Here is a 16423-nt window from a genome sequence, read left to right on the forward strand (position 1 = left end):
CCCAACTGAGTATATCATGCTGGACAGCAGGAAGTTATTTTTGGCTGTTTCAGGCTTTCCATGTTTTTTTACCCTGATAGATGTCCCCCTCATGATCATCAAATTACTAAAGATTATTCTTGATCACCACAAAGGGTTATTAGCTTTGCCTTGATTGTTTACATAGCTGCAGCAGGAGTGTAAATTTCCCATATAGGCTATTTGAGTTTGCTTGGCAATTCTAAAGCCATACAGTATTGAACAACTACAAAGACCATAAATTAACTTCGATTGGTTCTTTTCATAAGGAATCACATGTTGTATAATATAAAAGCATCTAGTTTTCTATTTTCCTGCAGGAAGTCAAGTCAGGTAACTCCTCTCACCTAGATTTATTCTGCTCTCTCACTTGGGAGTACCTATAACTTGGAATGAATTTCTCCTTTTTGATGTCACCTGAATTTGTTAAGGCCCCTTGCCTGCCACAGGGCGGCCTGCCTTCCTGCTCATAAGACTCCAGCTGGATCCATCTAAGCCAAGTGTAAAATTTTCTTGGAAGTATTTCAGAGCCATTGGTCCCATAAGCAAAGTCAATTTCTTCTTATACATAATTTCATAGCTGAATTGTTATTGATTACAGTATGTGGTTCTCCCATGAATGTTTTTCATGGATACATTCTTTATTCCACCTGAGCAAATGTTATATTGCCCTGAACATAAAGATATTTATTGTGTCACTATTAGGGGTTCGTAAACATTAAATGTTATTTAATGTGCTATATTTCAGTTTATTAAAGCAAAATTTACTCAACAGTGGATTATAGATAATTTAGGATGAAAAAGAAATGGTTGATATACTCAGACAATAGAACATTGAAATGACACCAATATTAAAAAAATAAAATAAAAAATTTTCTTCATAATTTTATTTCATGCTAGGAAATGGATTCTACTTCCTGGATCATGCTTGGATTCGTGGTCTATTCTCATAAAGCAGTCATTGTTCAAGAGATGTCTAAGCTATATCAGCTTTGAAATCTGTCCTTAAGAGTCTCTTCTTTGAAGCGTCAATCATTTAGCAGCATGTATAATATAATATTGGCATCTAATTTATGGCAGAGAGTTTAAGTAAGGATCAGAGTGAAATAAAATTATTTATAGATGAAAGAAACAATATCTGTTGTCATTTTTCACTATAACTAATATTTGTAAGAAGAATGTTGGGGCAGAGTTCATTATATTTTACAAGATGAGTTTTCCTCTGTAGGTGAACAAACAAACAAATAGAAAACATATTGGTGCTAGAGTGGCATTTGATATATGCACGGATTTATTCTAAACTAAACCTATTTAGGCATGCCTTTATTCTAAATTAAAACTAGTTAGGCATGCCTTTGCACTGGGTCATTGTATAGTTAAAGACAAATTCTCTCAGTGATACACCTGCCTTAGTCTTATTAGAGTAGCTTAAATAAAAAGATCCAATCAAAACAATGGCTTCCAGGGAGTTCGGTCTGACCTTAAATTAAGTTAAACTCAGGCAGGGTGCTCATCTCAGGAGGTTATGAGTACTATACTTGTTGATCCCCAAAGGGGTAATCTTGATTGATTTTCTCAAAGGACACAAGATGATTATGGGGACTTCTTATGAGGAAGTTTTAAGAAAACTGAAAACGGCCTTGTTGAGATACAGAGCAGGAACATTTTCCTGAGGAATTGTTTTCCATTATGACAACATGCTCTTCATTATTTGGTGGTAGCAAGGGCTGCCTTATAAGAATTTGGTTGGAAAACCTTACTCCATCCATCCTACTACCCTTAAATTGACCTTTTCATCTTCTTTTTGCTCTTCAAATTCAAAGAACATTGAAAAGTAACTTGATTGGAGCCATTTATAAATACCCAACCTGTTGCTTTTAAGTGGTGTAAGTCAAAGAACCCAGGGTTTGCCTGGGAAGGGCTAGTGGAATGATAACCCTGCTTTCAGAACTATAGAGACTGGTGGAGGATATGTCAAGAAACAAAGCCCTCTATTGTTTCTTATTTTTGTTTAATAAAGTTTTCTTTGATTTCATAGAAATATTTTTTACCTACCTTTGTATTATGAACAATAAAGCTATTGACAAATTTCCATGGACTGCCTAGATTTTCTGAAATATTAATAACATTTAAGCTACCTATGTCGAATCTAGGGAAGGCTGAGTACTTCATTTGAGCTGATAAATTTCCCCATGCAATTCTTTCTAGGCAAACACATCAAGTGAACACACATTTTCCCCTCATCTCTCCTTTAATAAGATGAAACAATATCTTCCCTATTCCCACCCTCAGAGTAATCTCAAAAATAGTTTTAAATGTAATGTATACTGTGAAATTTTTTGTATTCTTTCATGAATTTTGATATTGATTTTAGGAAGGCAAAATCAGAACCTTTCAGAAGCATGTCAATAAAATAGAGTTATGTGTGCCTGAGAAATAACCTCCAAGTTCCTATTTTATCAAAGTGACAGTAAAATATAATAAGCATGAACTCAGAAGATAACATAACTATAAAAAAACTTTGGCTCTTCAATAAATGAGGAGTGTTTATGCTTTTTATTTTTTGTTTCTTAAATAACCAAGAACATAATAAAGTCAACATAAAGCACAAAAATAAGTTGTTCTGGTGAGAAACAAGGTCGTTACTACCTAAACAGGTCTGGTGGATTGAATTGATTCCCCCTAGAACAGTGGTTCTCTCCCTTCCTAATGCTGCCACCCTCTAATGCAGTTCCTCATGCTGTGGTGACCCCGTCAATCATAAAACTATTTTCATTGCTACTTTATAACTGTAATTTTGCTATTGTTATGAATCGAGCGACACCTGTGAAAGGGTCATTTGACCCCCAAAGGGGTTGCCACCCACAGGATGAGAACCGCTGCCCTAAAATATGTCTTGCAAATCCGAACCCCTATAACTGTGACTATAGTCACATTTGCAATAAGTGTCCTTTGTTATGTTAATAAGAGAGTGCTTTGTGGGTAAGGGCAAGAAGAAAATACCAAGACACTTGAAGATTGCTCAAGAGGAGAATCTCAGATGAGACAGTGTATGCAGAGAGAGAACCAACCCCTAGAGTTGGTGTCCCGACTTCGTCTTTCTAGCCTCCTGAGAAAATACATTTCTGTTGGCTAAAGCTACCCACTTGTGATATTCCTGTAATACTAGGACTAGACAACTAAGACAGAAAGTAAACAGAACTTTTGAGAGAGAAAGGCACTCATTAGTAAATTGACAGATGCCAACGTATCAAAAGTGAAAAAAAAAGTAATCACATTTCTAACATACATTATAGTTTTCTTGCCAAACCTAGGTATTACAAATCAAGGCTAGTAAAATTCACCCCTCCAGTTATTTCTTGACTCTGACTTATATCCGGTACATGTTGCGGTGGTTGTTAGGTACACGTGAGTTGCTCACGGCCCTGCTGACCCTATGCGCAGCAGAGGAAACACTGGTAATGCTGTGTTTGAGCCTTTTGGGGCAGCCGCTGTCCCACTTCATTAAGGGGCTTCATCTTTTTCACAGATCCTCCATTTTATTGAACATGGTGTCCTTTTCCAAGCACTAGTTTCTCCTGACAACAAGACCAAAGCACCTGGAATGATGACACACCATCCTAACTTCCAAGGGGGGTGAGCTGCTTCCAAAACCAGGTTTGTTCTATATTTTGAGAGTCCATGGTATATTCAATAATCTTTGGCAACATCATACATTCTGACACATACAAACACTTTATTTGAAGATAACACTTGCATGCCTCACCTATTGATGCGGTTAGGTTCCAAACACAATGTGGTTTGGTGAAAATGGATCTTATGAGAAAATGAAAAAAATAAAACATCGTGTCATAAAATGGAGGATGACTACATCATTCCATAACTGCCCAGTGCCATCATTGCAGAATTGCCAAACTACAAAGCATCATGGCCCAGCTAAGTTGACACAGGCCTTTAACCATCACAGGGAGTGTTCTTCTTACATCACCGCTCAGAATTCATTGCTGTGAGACATGTGGAATTAATGAAAACAGCTCTAGATAGTACATGTTTTTTCACTCCTGTCATAATGTGAAATATCAGATCACTAGTTAATAAATGGGAGTGCCCCAGGAAGGCTATGGGGTAAACTATTTATTTTTATAAAACCAAGATGTGAATTTCCTTTTTCTTTCCTTTCTTTATACATGGATGGACTGTAAGAAGAAGGGTTTAGCCATTTATTGCTGACAATTAGCCAATGAAAACTCTAAGGATCACAGCAGAATATTGTCTGATATAACGCTAGAATATGAATACCTTAGAAGACACTCAAAATTCGTACTGCCCACACAGTGGACCCCAGCACACCAGCAATCTTAACAGTGGTTCCGGCCAGGGCAACCACTGGTCCTGTTGGTCATGGGTTGCCTTGAACCAAAGCCCGCTCAATGGAACTAAATAAATATGCAACATATTGGGTGCAGATGCGGAGATTCAAATCTAACAGTCATCTATTGTCACTTAAATATGTTTATAAAAATATGAAGCAATGCCACTTAATATTAACAAATTTAAAATAGCTCTTTTCACAAAAAATGTTTACATTAACATGTAACGGAGCCATCATTTCTATGTTTCAATGAATTATTGTTTAATACTTCCTGCTGTAATGAGAACTGTTCATAATTTTAACCCACAAAGTAATGCACATAAGCCTTTAGGTCTTCTGTACTTTCTAAGTATGTAAAGGGATTCAAGGTCATAAAGTTAGAAAAAGTTTCTTTAGAAAACAATTAGCACCTTTTCCTCTAAAAACAAAGGCAGATCCAGAATCATGTTTTCCTTTCGCTATTGTTCCCTGGATAGTCTCAGCCACCATATTTTAAGCAGTGGTTATCACTTCTATTCTAATGCTACTTCTTCGTTTTTATGTCTTTTGCAAAAGAATAGCCTACATGTGCATTAAACATCATTTTTAGTGCACATGTAGGCTATTTCTTTGTTAAGAAAAATCATAAAGACACTTTTTAGGGGCACTGATTATTTAATACACTCTTTAAGCAATACACTCACTCACTGCCCTCAACTCAGTGCTGGCTCAGCGTGACCCCGTCTGGGTGTCAGCGACTAGCTGCTGATGGGAATGGACAGCACGGAGGTGCTGGTGCCCTCCAAGTGCTGACCATGCGGATCGCGCTCCAACACACTACCAATATACAAGCAAGGCTCCTTGCCAGTCTCTACTATCCACCAAAGGACTTTCTCCTACAGAGATTTGGTAGGATATTGATAAAGAGTCACCTACCAGTAAATGTGCCGATGATGCCCTGGAATGCTCTCCTGCTGTGTATAGACTGAAACCTCTGAGAAGCAGGAGGAGGGATTCCGTTAAACCAGCAGGATCCAGGAGGGGAACCATGTCTGGGTCCAAGATCGCTACACAGTAAACTTCCTGAATCCAGAAGATCAGAGGAACAGCCGCAGAACCAGGAGCCAGAGCATGGAACAGAGTGACGGACTTCCCAACCCACGGAGCAAGTAAGGCTGGGTGCTTTCATGCACGAGGCTGGCTTGTGGAACGGAGCGCCTCTGGGCATCTAATGCAGGGAGCCGTGTTTTCTCACCCAGGGACCTTGCGCTGAAGGCCTTTGGCTTGAGGCTTTCAGTGGAGTGGTATGCCCCTTCGAGCATTTATTATCATACCTGAATGACCTTGGCGACATGTCCTGATTAATAACTATCTTGGGCAGAGTTACTGGCATTACAACCAATTAACATCCTTAATAAATCCTTTAATCATGAATTTTGTGTGTGAGCTCAGCACAGTCACTGCAAAGGATCTAAGAACCTAGAGCGCAAGTAGAGAAGATTAGCGAGGACAATCCAAATCTGAGCCCTCCTGACAGATGAGACATTAACATCAAGAAAAGGAGAAGGAGTCGAAACGGCTCTGGAAGATTAGAGGGACTAGACAGAAAGGAGCATATGTTTTTAAGATTAATGAGACTTCATTAAAATCACAAGTTATCACAAAGAGGAATGCTATATTCACAAGAGACAGGATCCCTGTTTTATGAATGCAGCCAGAGAAAAAGCTAACAAGAGTACAGGAAGGAGGCCTGTCAGAATGGGAGCCAAAGCAAACAGGCTTCAGTGCTGACTGAATAGCAACGTATTCCTGACAGTAGTCCCCCTTCCTAACTCTACTGCTTTTGAGCAAGCGTTGTCTCATACTGAGCCTGGAGGACAGAGCACAAGTGCCCCACAGGATGTCTGAGACGGTCTAGCTGCACCAAAGCAGACTGCTTTATCTGCCTATCATGCGGTGGGCGGTGGGTTCACACTGATGGTCTTCCTGATGGACTTTAAACTACCACAGCAATGAAGCTTCATCTGGCCCTGCTCAGAGCAAGGAATTCACAGATTGGAGCGCTACGTGACTTTCATTAGTAAGGATGATTATTTTAATTATGGTTGGTGGGTTTTACTTGTTTGTTGATTTTTGTCTAAAATGATTAATGGCAGTCATGTTAGTGGATATTAGTGGAAAACATCATAACCTCATAGCAGAGTCTGATGAAAGGTAAGAGATTACATAGTAACGTGAAAAGTCCACTAGATTTGAGGAATTTCTGGAAATCGCACGTGTGTGCTGAGAGAGATGGTGCCGTTTTGAGTTATTAGTAATGTTGTTTGAAGAGGAAGAAGACTAAGATACCAAATTTTAATAGCTTATTAAAGAGAGTTGGTGTTTCAGTAGCCAAGTATTCACTTATGAACTGCAAGGCTGGTGGCTCAATGCTGAGAAACATTAGCGCCAGTGATTGCACTCAGGACAGGTCTACCGGCGCTCCCACACATGGGTCCTGTGCACGATCATTTGCACCTTTTCTGCAGGACAATCGTCGTGAGTCAAAATTGACTACCCAGCCACTGACAACACACTTACCACAAATGAAGCCTTGTAAATGTGCTGGGCTTAATGGAGAAGCTCCATTTCTACAAACTGACCTTAGCAAGTTCTACTTGGATCCCCAATCAATGTCTATAGAAGCAGAAGTCAGGAAATCAAAGTGTACTGCATTGAGAAAATCTACTGCCTAACCTCTACAAAGTGTTAAAAAGCAAAATTATCCCTTGCAAACCTAAGATGAGTCTCGCCTTAGTGATGGTATTTTCAATCACCACACAGGCATGTAAAAGACAGACAATGAATAAGAAGGCCAAAGAAAATTGATGCATTCGATATGTGGAGTTGATAAAGAATATTAGATATTCCACAGGCTGCCAAAAGAACAAACAAGTCTATCTTGGAAAAGGTGCAGCCAGACTGCTTCTTAGCTGCAAGGATGTGATACTCCATCTCACGGACTGTGGACACGTTGTCAGGAAGTCCCTGGAGAAGGACATCATGTTGGTAAAGAGACAGCACATTTTTTTAAAAGGGAAGGCCCTCAGCCAGATGGACTGACAGTTGCTGCAACAATAGGCTCAGACCAAGAACGAGGATGAGGCTGGCACAGGGCTGGGCAGCGCTTCATCCTGCTGTGCACAGGGTCGCTGTCCACTCGGGCAGACTCCACAGCACCATCACCAGCAACGCGCGGAGGAAGGACATCGGGCATGTTCCTTAGATGGAGTGGGAGGGAGCTTCTTCCTCAGGAATTTTGTACGTGTTCTCAGGAGTGACTAGCCCTTGGAGAAGAATGACAGAAGATGCTCTGTTTTGAAGTTAAACTTTGAATCCTAAGTTTGAAATGCCTTTGAAACTTGTAAATGGAATTGTCAGGTAGGCAGTTGTATATTTCAATCAGAACTGAGAAAACAAAGCAACACAGGCAGTTGGTATCTATCCACAGATATTTGGGAGCTGCTATTATACAAATGGCATCTGAAAACATGAGCCTAATGGTAAAAGCCAGAGGACCCTTTACGGAAAGACAAGTAGAAGTCAGGAACGGAATCTAATTACAACATACTGTTTTGTTACTGTAGACTTGAGGAGACTCAGGAGAGTCAAAATAGATTTAGTAAAATCAGCAGAGTGAAAATGCAGAGAGGCTTGGGAAGACCAGAAACGACAGGGATTCAAGAAGAGGTGTGTATCCACAGGGCCACATGCTGTTAATGTATCAAGTAACGAAGATTGTACATTGAACTAGAAGTCAGTGGGGCTTTTATAAAAGAACACTCAGTGAAATGAAACGCTCAACATGAAAGATAATTACATTTCTTTCCTGGCTCTCTCTATATAAAGTGTCCCAAAATAAAAAAAGGTAGTAAATAATAACTTGGAAAGCATATGCAAGCTTATTAAGAATTAATATTCTAAGCTATGTGAATATGTACAGTATATGTTTATATATACTTCTCATACTTTCTCTCTAGCTTTTTTGCCAATAAATATTTATCATTTATTATTAATCATGATGCAAATAACTCAAAAATATTTCCTTAAAATAAAAAAGGAAAAAAAGTACACATTAAAAAGTAAAGTGATCTATATTATGATAAACTATCTGTAAGATAATGAATATTCTAAAAAAAATATTTTCTTCTCTTAGATTAGTGTTTTGGGAAAGATTTGGTTGTAAGATACATTTTATTTAAACACTTGATAGAGCACCTGAAAATTATTCTTCTTATACTGTGAAGTATTATTTAGTAGAATGTTCTTTAACTTAAAAATAAAAATCTGATTTCAATTGCTCTTAATGGTCTAAAAACAAGTTAAAAAACTCATAAGAATATGCATTAGAACATTGGAATTTTATTTTTATTCCTTAAACATTTACTCCTCTTAATTTTCATTTTACAACTTAATAGGTGTTTCATGTAGTAAGATATATTTTGCCAGTGGCCTCAGTTTACCAAAAAGCTCCTCGCTTATAATTATGGCCCAGGCAGCAGCTGCATCCCATTTACAAGAGAAGAAATGCACCATGCTGGATTGTTTAAAAGAAGTAATATAGTGAATTTTTTTCGTGTGATTTAGTTTGAAATACTGTGCCTGAAATGCTGAGCTCCCATAAAGATTGGTATGCTTTGCAAAAAGCTCTCCCAGTTTAATTTAGGCCAGGCCTCTTTTTGCTTTGAAGGAAGAAAAAAGAAACATTAACTGTTCCAGGCCTGCTCCTTAGGAGTTGACTCAAGTCAATATTAAAATTCATACTAAACAAAGCTAATTCTTGGTGAGCAAATGAAGCAACCAATGAAATAAAAATAAAAACCAAAAGTATACATCACTTTTTGCCTTAACACAACAATATGCACAATATAAAATTCTGACTGGCTTGCTGTGAAACTTATTTTGTGGGTAAGAGTTTCAGTTGGTATTTCACCTGTCTAAAAATTAATATGACGTGAATTCAAGGAAAATATCAATTTGCTTTTTCAAGTGCAAATATTGTAAACAGAGCTTCAGTCTTACCCCGTGCGTATTGTGCAGGTCTTACTTTCTCTTCTTTTTAAAACATAAAAAAATAACTTCCCCTTTGATAAGTGTCATCATTCTGTATATATCCTGCCTTCCAACACCTCTGCAGTGTTGGTTTAAAATAAAAACAAGATCAGGGTCAAACAGCTGGAGACCTCCCTTACTATTCTGTTCTCATATATGGATCCCTGGTGGTGTAGGGGTTCCCCATTGGACTGAAGACTGCAGTCCAAAACCACCAGCAGCTCAAAAAGAGGAAGACTAGGCTTTCTCATATCATCACTGTTACAGTTTTGGCAATCTACAGAGGGTTGCTATGAGTCAGTCAGCAATGCCTGAATGGCAGTGAGTTGAGTTATTTTCATATAAATAGAAAGTAACAATTCCCCCAAAATAATATTTTGGGTCTATAGGGGAAAAAAATTACATGAACAATGATGAGTATAAGGAAGAAGAACATGTTTTAGAATTGAATATAATGACAAGTGTATGATTCTTCTTGATATGATGGAATTATTGAGTTGTATGGCATATGGATGAAGTGTTAACAAAATTGCTAAAAAATAATATTTTGGAATGCATATTCTAGGACCTACAACAATAAATGGAAATATAAACCAATGAAATACAGATAAAATAAATTTTAAAGAAGACCATATGGAATGTCTGAAACAGTTTAATTGTCCCAAAGATTTAGGCAAAGAAGGATAAAAGACAACTAGCAATCAAATCAGAAGATGGTATACTTAAACCCAACAGTGTTGGGAGTTACTTCAATTGTAAATAAGACTAAATGCTCCTTTTAAAGGCAGCGATTGTCAGACTGATTCCCTACCCCCACCCCCTAAAATATCCAAGGATATGCGACTTGCAAGAGAGAAGTTTAAATTTTTTATCTATAATATTATTGATAGCAAAGGGATGCATCATGGTTCATTGATTGTAAGAAAACTGGGTGGATTTAAAAAGTAATGCCATACATCATTGGAGATAGATAACAGCAAAAGGGACTATTTATTGAGAAGTTAATAATCCAAAATGTTGATGCAAAAGTAAAGTTTACTCATGAAGTTGAAATGGACAGAACTAAAGGAAGGAACAGGCAAATCTACAATAATAGTCCGTGTATTTCCGTAAAAATACCAACAAGCCTTTGTATATAAATTGAAAGCTGTTATGAAAATTTTATACAAATAAATCAGAATCATCAAAATAACCTAGATAAAGCTGAACAAAGCAAGAGGATTTAGACCATCTGTTTTTAAGACTTATTACAAAGCTGCCGCCTATACGAGGGTGTATTATGTGGTAATGTTGTAAAAATATATAAATACAGCAAGGGATCAGGATAGGGAATTCAGAAATAATCTGCATGTGCATAATCAATTTATTCTTGAAAAGATGCCAAACTATTTAATGGGAAAATGTATTTTTTAACAAATGGCACCAGAAAAAAAGATAAAAGATATGAATGAACAAATAAATGCATACCTGACATCATATAGTCATGAAGAGAATTTCTAGCCTAATGCAAAAGTTAAAAAATAAAGTTTCTTTATGACTTTTTTATGGGCTTAAGTGAACAAAAATTATTTAGAAATTAAAAATGCACTACTTATAGAAAAAAGTTCATTGACTAATCTCCATAAAATAAAAATTTTAAATGATCAATAAATAAAATCATTAGCATGAACAAACAAGCCATCGACTAGGTGAAACCTTCATAATAACATCTTGCAAATGACTCTATCAACAATATATTAATAATTCTTTGAAAATAATAATGCACAGATTTAAAAACAATGAAAAATTAGCACGCAACTTCAAAAACAGATATGAATAATAATGTGAAGACCCATCTCATAGTTTTATCATGAAGCAAATGCAAGTAAATTAACATTATAATGATGTACTACTTAACATTCACTGAAATTGTCAACATGACAAATACGTTTTTGCTGTTAGGTGCCGTCGCGTTGGCGTGGACTCTTGGTGACCGTGCTTTGCAGCAGCTCTTTCACAAAAGAACAGAACTGCCCAGGCCTGTGATAGCCTCGCCATCATTGTGATGCTTCTGACCACTGTTACCGCACTGTAGCAATTCGAATCACTGAGAATCGTCCTCATTTCCACAGAGGGATTTCCACCACGGGATTCTTCTCTGAGGACCAGGTCCTCCCAAGAACATGTCCTGCTTTCTAAGGAGCATTCTGGCTGAACCTCCTTCAAGGTTCTTAATATTCTTCATAGTATTCTTAATATCCTTAACCAAGACTGTAATTAAACGAATTAGTGTGTGTTTTCTAAAATCTTCGTTACTCATGGTTCATCGTTCACATGAGTAGAAGGCCACTGAAAAATACCATGGTGTGGGCCTGGCGAAGCCTCAAAATCAAAATGACATATTCGTTTTTTAAAAGTTACATATTTTGAACCAGATTTGCCTAGTGAATATGTTGTTTGAGTTCTTAACTGCTGCTTCCCATAGGCACTGAGTAAAAGTAGATTCTAGAGAAAATCAATGTTGTCTCCATATTTCATGATGCTGCTGATGAACAGTTTTCAGATGTATTGTTTTCTTTATCTTGAGGTGCAATCCACACTGAAGGCTGTAGTCTTTGATCTCCATCATTAAGCACTTCCAGTCATTTTTGCTTTCATTAAGCAAGGTTGTATAATCAATATAATTCCAACGATTAGCTGAACATCAGACCAACTTGACCGCGTATGCATGGCAAACATGTATTTAGACTGTTGAAATCGTATTGGTGATAGGTGCCATAGAGCCGGCTCTGACTCAGAGTGCTCCTGTGCACAGCAGAACAAACACTGCCTGTGCTGTCATCCCAAATATTCTTATGCTTAAGCTCCTTGTTTCCGGCCATCTAGTTAACTGTCTTCCTCTTCAATGACCTTCTACGTAATCAAGTGTGATGTTTTTTCCAGAGACTGATCTATCATGATAATATATGCCAAGTATACAATATAAAATCTTGCCAAGTCGTATCTGTCAGTTTGTCAGACTGTGGTGCCTTATCCTGCAAGCTATTTCACCAGTATTTCCCATGCCAGCAAAGCAAACAGTTTCAGCAGAGCTTCCAGACTAAGAGCAGACAATGACGAAGAAATAAACTGACCACGTCTGAAGAATGTGCCACAGAAACATTTATGGGCAGACTCTAAACACTGTCAGGTACTGTAAACATCACAAAAAGGACACTGTCAGAGATAGGGGCAGAAGAAGAGCCTCGCTGGTTGGAAGGCACTAAAATTATGACTGAAGATAGGCTGGTGCCTCAATGTAGGGACCACCACAATGACACTGACGGGATGAGGCTGGTGGAAGTAAAGTCTGCCGAACCTTCATGTGCTGATAGGGCACAACCGTAAATGAGAAGAAACAGCTGCAAACATCAATGAACAATTGGAAATTGAGATGTACCAAGTATGAATCTAGGAAAATTGGAAATCAACAAAAATGAAATGGAACACATAAAAACCACATAGGTGCTACTGAACTGAAATAGACTGGCGTTGACCACTTTGAATCAGAAAATTGTATCATTTACTCTGCTTGGAATGACACAATGAAGAGGAATGACTTTGATTTCATCTTCACAAAAGACATTTCAAGATATATCTTGAATTACAATGCTATTAGTGATAGGATTATATCTATCTTATCCAAGGAAATCCACTCAATACAACTGTTATTCAAAAATGTGCACCAATCCTAAAAGATAGTGATGAAGAAGTTGAAGAATTCTACCAGTCTTCAGTAGGAAATTGATCAAACATGCAATCGAGATGCGTTCATAATTATTGCCAGTTTCAATGCCAAAGTTGGAAGCAAAGAGGAAGGGATATCATTTGGGAAAAATGATCCTGTTGATAGAAGCAAAGCTGGAAATTGCATGATAGAATTTTTCAACACCAACAGTTTCTTCATTCACATATATTTTTTCAACATCACAAAAGAGCACAAATGGACTTCTCCATATACAGAAAAAATTGACTATATCTATGGGAAGAGATGACTCTATCCATAGGAAGAGATGATTGCGAAGCTCAATAACAGCAGCTCAAGGAGGCCAGCACCTGACTATGGACCAGACCATCAATTGCCCATAGGTAAGTTCATATTGAATCTGAAGGAAATTTAAATAACTTCATAAAAGCCAAAATACGACCTTAAATTGATCCCAACTGTATTGTGAGAATACCTTAAGAACAGATTCGCAGCATTGAACATTATGAGATCTGAACAGCTGTGGGATGACATCAAGAACATTATACATGAAGAAAGCAAAAGGTCATTAAAAAGACAGGAAAGAAAGCATCAGAATGGATGTCAGAAGAGACTCTGAAACTGACTCTTAATCATAGACTAACTAAAGCATCTGGAAGAAATGACGAAGTCCATGAGCTGAGTAGAAAATTTCAAAGAGCAGCTCGAGAAGAAAAAGACAAATATCATAATGAAATGTGAAAAGACAATTCGAACACCAAAAAGGAGGAACATGCTCAGCATGTATTAAACTGAAAACTCAAGAAAGATTTCAAGCCTCAAGTTGCAATATTGTAAGATTCTACGGGCAAAATATTGAAAGATGTAGGAAGCATCAAAAGAAGATGTAAAGAATACACAGTTACAGTAGCAACAACAACGAGCTGACATTCAACCATTTCAAGAGGTAGCATAAGAGCAAGAACACATAGTACTGAAAGAAGAAGTTTGAAGTGCACTATAACCATTGCTACTTGACCAACTGACTCGGAAAGACCCATATTTGTACCCATCCCAAAGAAGTATGACCCAACAGAATGCACAAATTATAGAACAATATTATTAGTATCACAAGGAAGAAAATTTTGCTAAAGATCAGACAAGAACCATTGCAAGAGTATATTGAAAGGTAGCTGCCAGAGGCTCAGGCTGAATTAGGAAAAGGACCTAGAACAAGGGATATCATTGCAAGGGTCAGATGGATTCTGACTGAGAGCAGAGAATACCAGAAAAAGGTAAAATTGTGTTTTATTGATCATGCTAAGGCATTCAAATGTTTGGACCCCTTAACAAAGTGTGGATAGCCTTCAGAAGAAGGGGAATCCCAGAATATTACATTGTGCTCATGCAGAACTTGTACATAGATCAAGAGGAATTTGTGGAAACAGAACGAGGAAATATGGCATGAATCAGGGTTGTATCCTCTCGCCATACTTATTCAATCTGTATGCTGAGCAAATAATCAGAGAAGCGGAATTATAGGAAGAATGAGTCCTCATGATTGGAGAAAGGCTTATTGCTCACTGAAAAGTGAGGAGAACTTGCAATGATTGCTGATGCAGAGCAAGAATTGCATTACTCAGTATGCATTACACCTCAGTGTAAACAAACATCCTCATAAGTGGACCAATAAGTTGATAAATAGAAAAAAGATTGAAGTTTTCAAAGATTTCATCTTGTTTGGAGCCTCAATCAATGCTCTCTGAAGCAGCAGTAAAGAGTTCAAATGATGCACTGCATTGATTAACTTTGCTCCACAGATTCTGTTAAGCTATTGCAACACAAGGATGCTACTTTGAAGACTGAGGTGCAACTGATCTAAGCCATGGCATTTTTAATCGCTGTATATGCCTGGGAAAGTTGGACATTGAATAAGGAAAAAAATGATGTGTTTGGATTATAGTTCTGGAAAAGCATACTGAAAGTATCACGGACTTCCAAAAGAACAAACAAATCTGATTGGAGAAAGTACAGCCAGAATACTCCTTAGAGTCAAGGACGGGAGACTTTGTCTCCGGTACTTGAGACATGTTGTTAGGAGAGACCAGGCCCTGGAGAAGAACACCATCCTTTGTAAAGTAGGGGGCTGCAAAGAAGAGGAAGATCTTCGACCAGATGGATTGACAGATGGCTGATTCAATGGGCTCAGGGATAAGAACAATGATGAGGATGGTGCCAGACAGGGAAGTTTCATTCTACTATTTTTAGGGTAACTATGACTTGGACTTGACTCAGATGCACCTAGTAACAACAAATCAGCATCCTCACTTACAATCGTATTAGAAAATGTTACATACAAATTGATACATCAGTATTTGTCCTGTCTATTTATACAAAAGACATTAAATAACTTTTGTATAAAATACTTACATGTAAATATTCATAGCAGTTTTATTCATAATAAACTCAAGCTAAAAACTATGCAAATGTAGATCACTAAAAAATAAATCAACTTATAATATTTATCTTAATCTGAAATCAAAAGGATATAAACAAAATGCAAGAAACTAATAAACACAAGACTATATTAATCAAGAGAAGCTTAAAACAAATGTACATACAGTATATTTTCATTTCTATTCACATAAATTTTAATATCAAAACTAAACCTAGTGCTAGAAATCAGAACAGTGAGTGTCTAATGGTAGAGGAGTGAAAATAACTGGTAAGAAGGAGTGAATATTCTAGGTTGGTGAAGGTTGGTGGAAATGTGTTGTATTTTTTAGTATTAGTGGGAGTTATGTAGTATCCCAGATGGGTTATAGGGCTACACACTGAGTTATTAACCCAAGTCTGTGGTTCTAATCCACCAGATGCTCTGAGGAGAAAGATGAGGCTGGCTCTTCTTCAAAGATGCAAAGTCTTGGGAACCCAGCAGACAGTTCTACCCTGTCTGCAGTGTTGCTATTAGAATAAGCTTGATGGGACTGAGTTTGGTTTTGGAGTGTGGTTACGTGGGTGTATACATCTGTTAAAGTCGCTTTAGTGATCCGTTAAAATATACGCATTTTGTACTTAAGTTCTACTTTAATTATAAAAGAATCATAGAACTTGGGCTGCTAGGATTCACTTACTGGGGTCAGAGATTTCAACAACTGTGTTGCCCAGTAATCCCAACTAAGCTCTACCTCACAAGACATGCTAATAACTTCCACAGGCATCCATTATTAGGCAGTTTAAAACACACATAACTCTTTTTT

This window comes from Echinops telfairi, unplaced genomic scaffold (genome assembly GCF_000313985.2).
Source record: "Echinops telfairi isolate 266 unplaced genomic scaffold, ASM31398v2 ScPeMD7_23;HRSCAF=83, whole genome shotgun sequence".
NCBI lineage: Eukaryota > Metazoa > Chordata > Mammalia > Afrosoricida > Tenrecidae > Echinops > Echinops telfairi.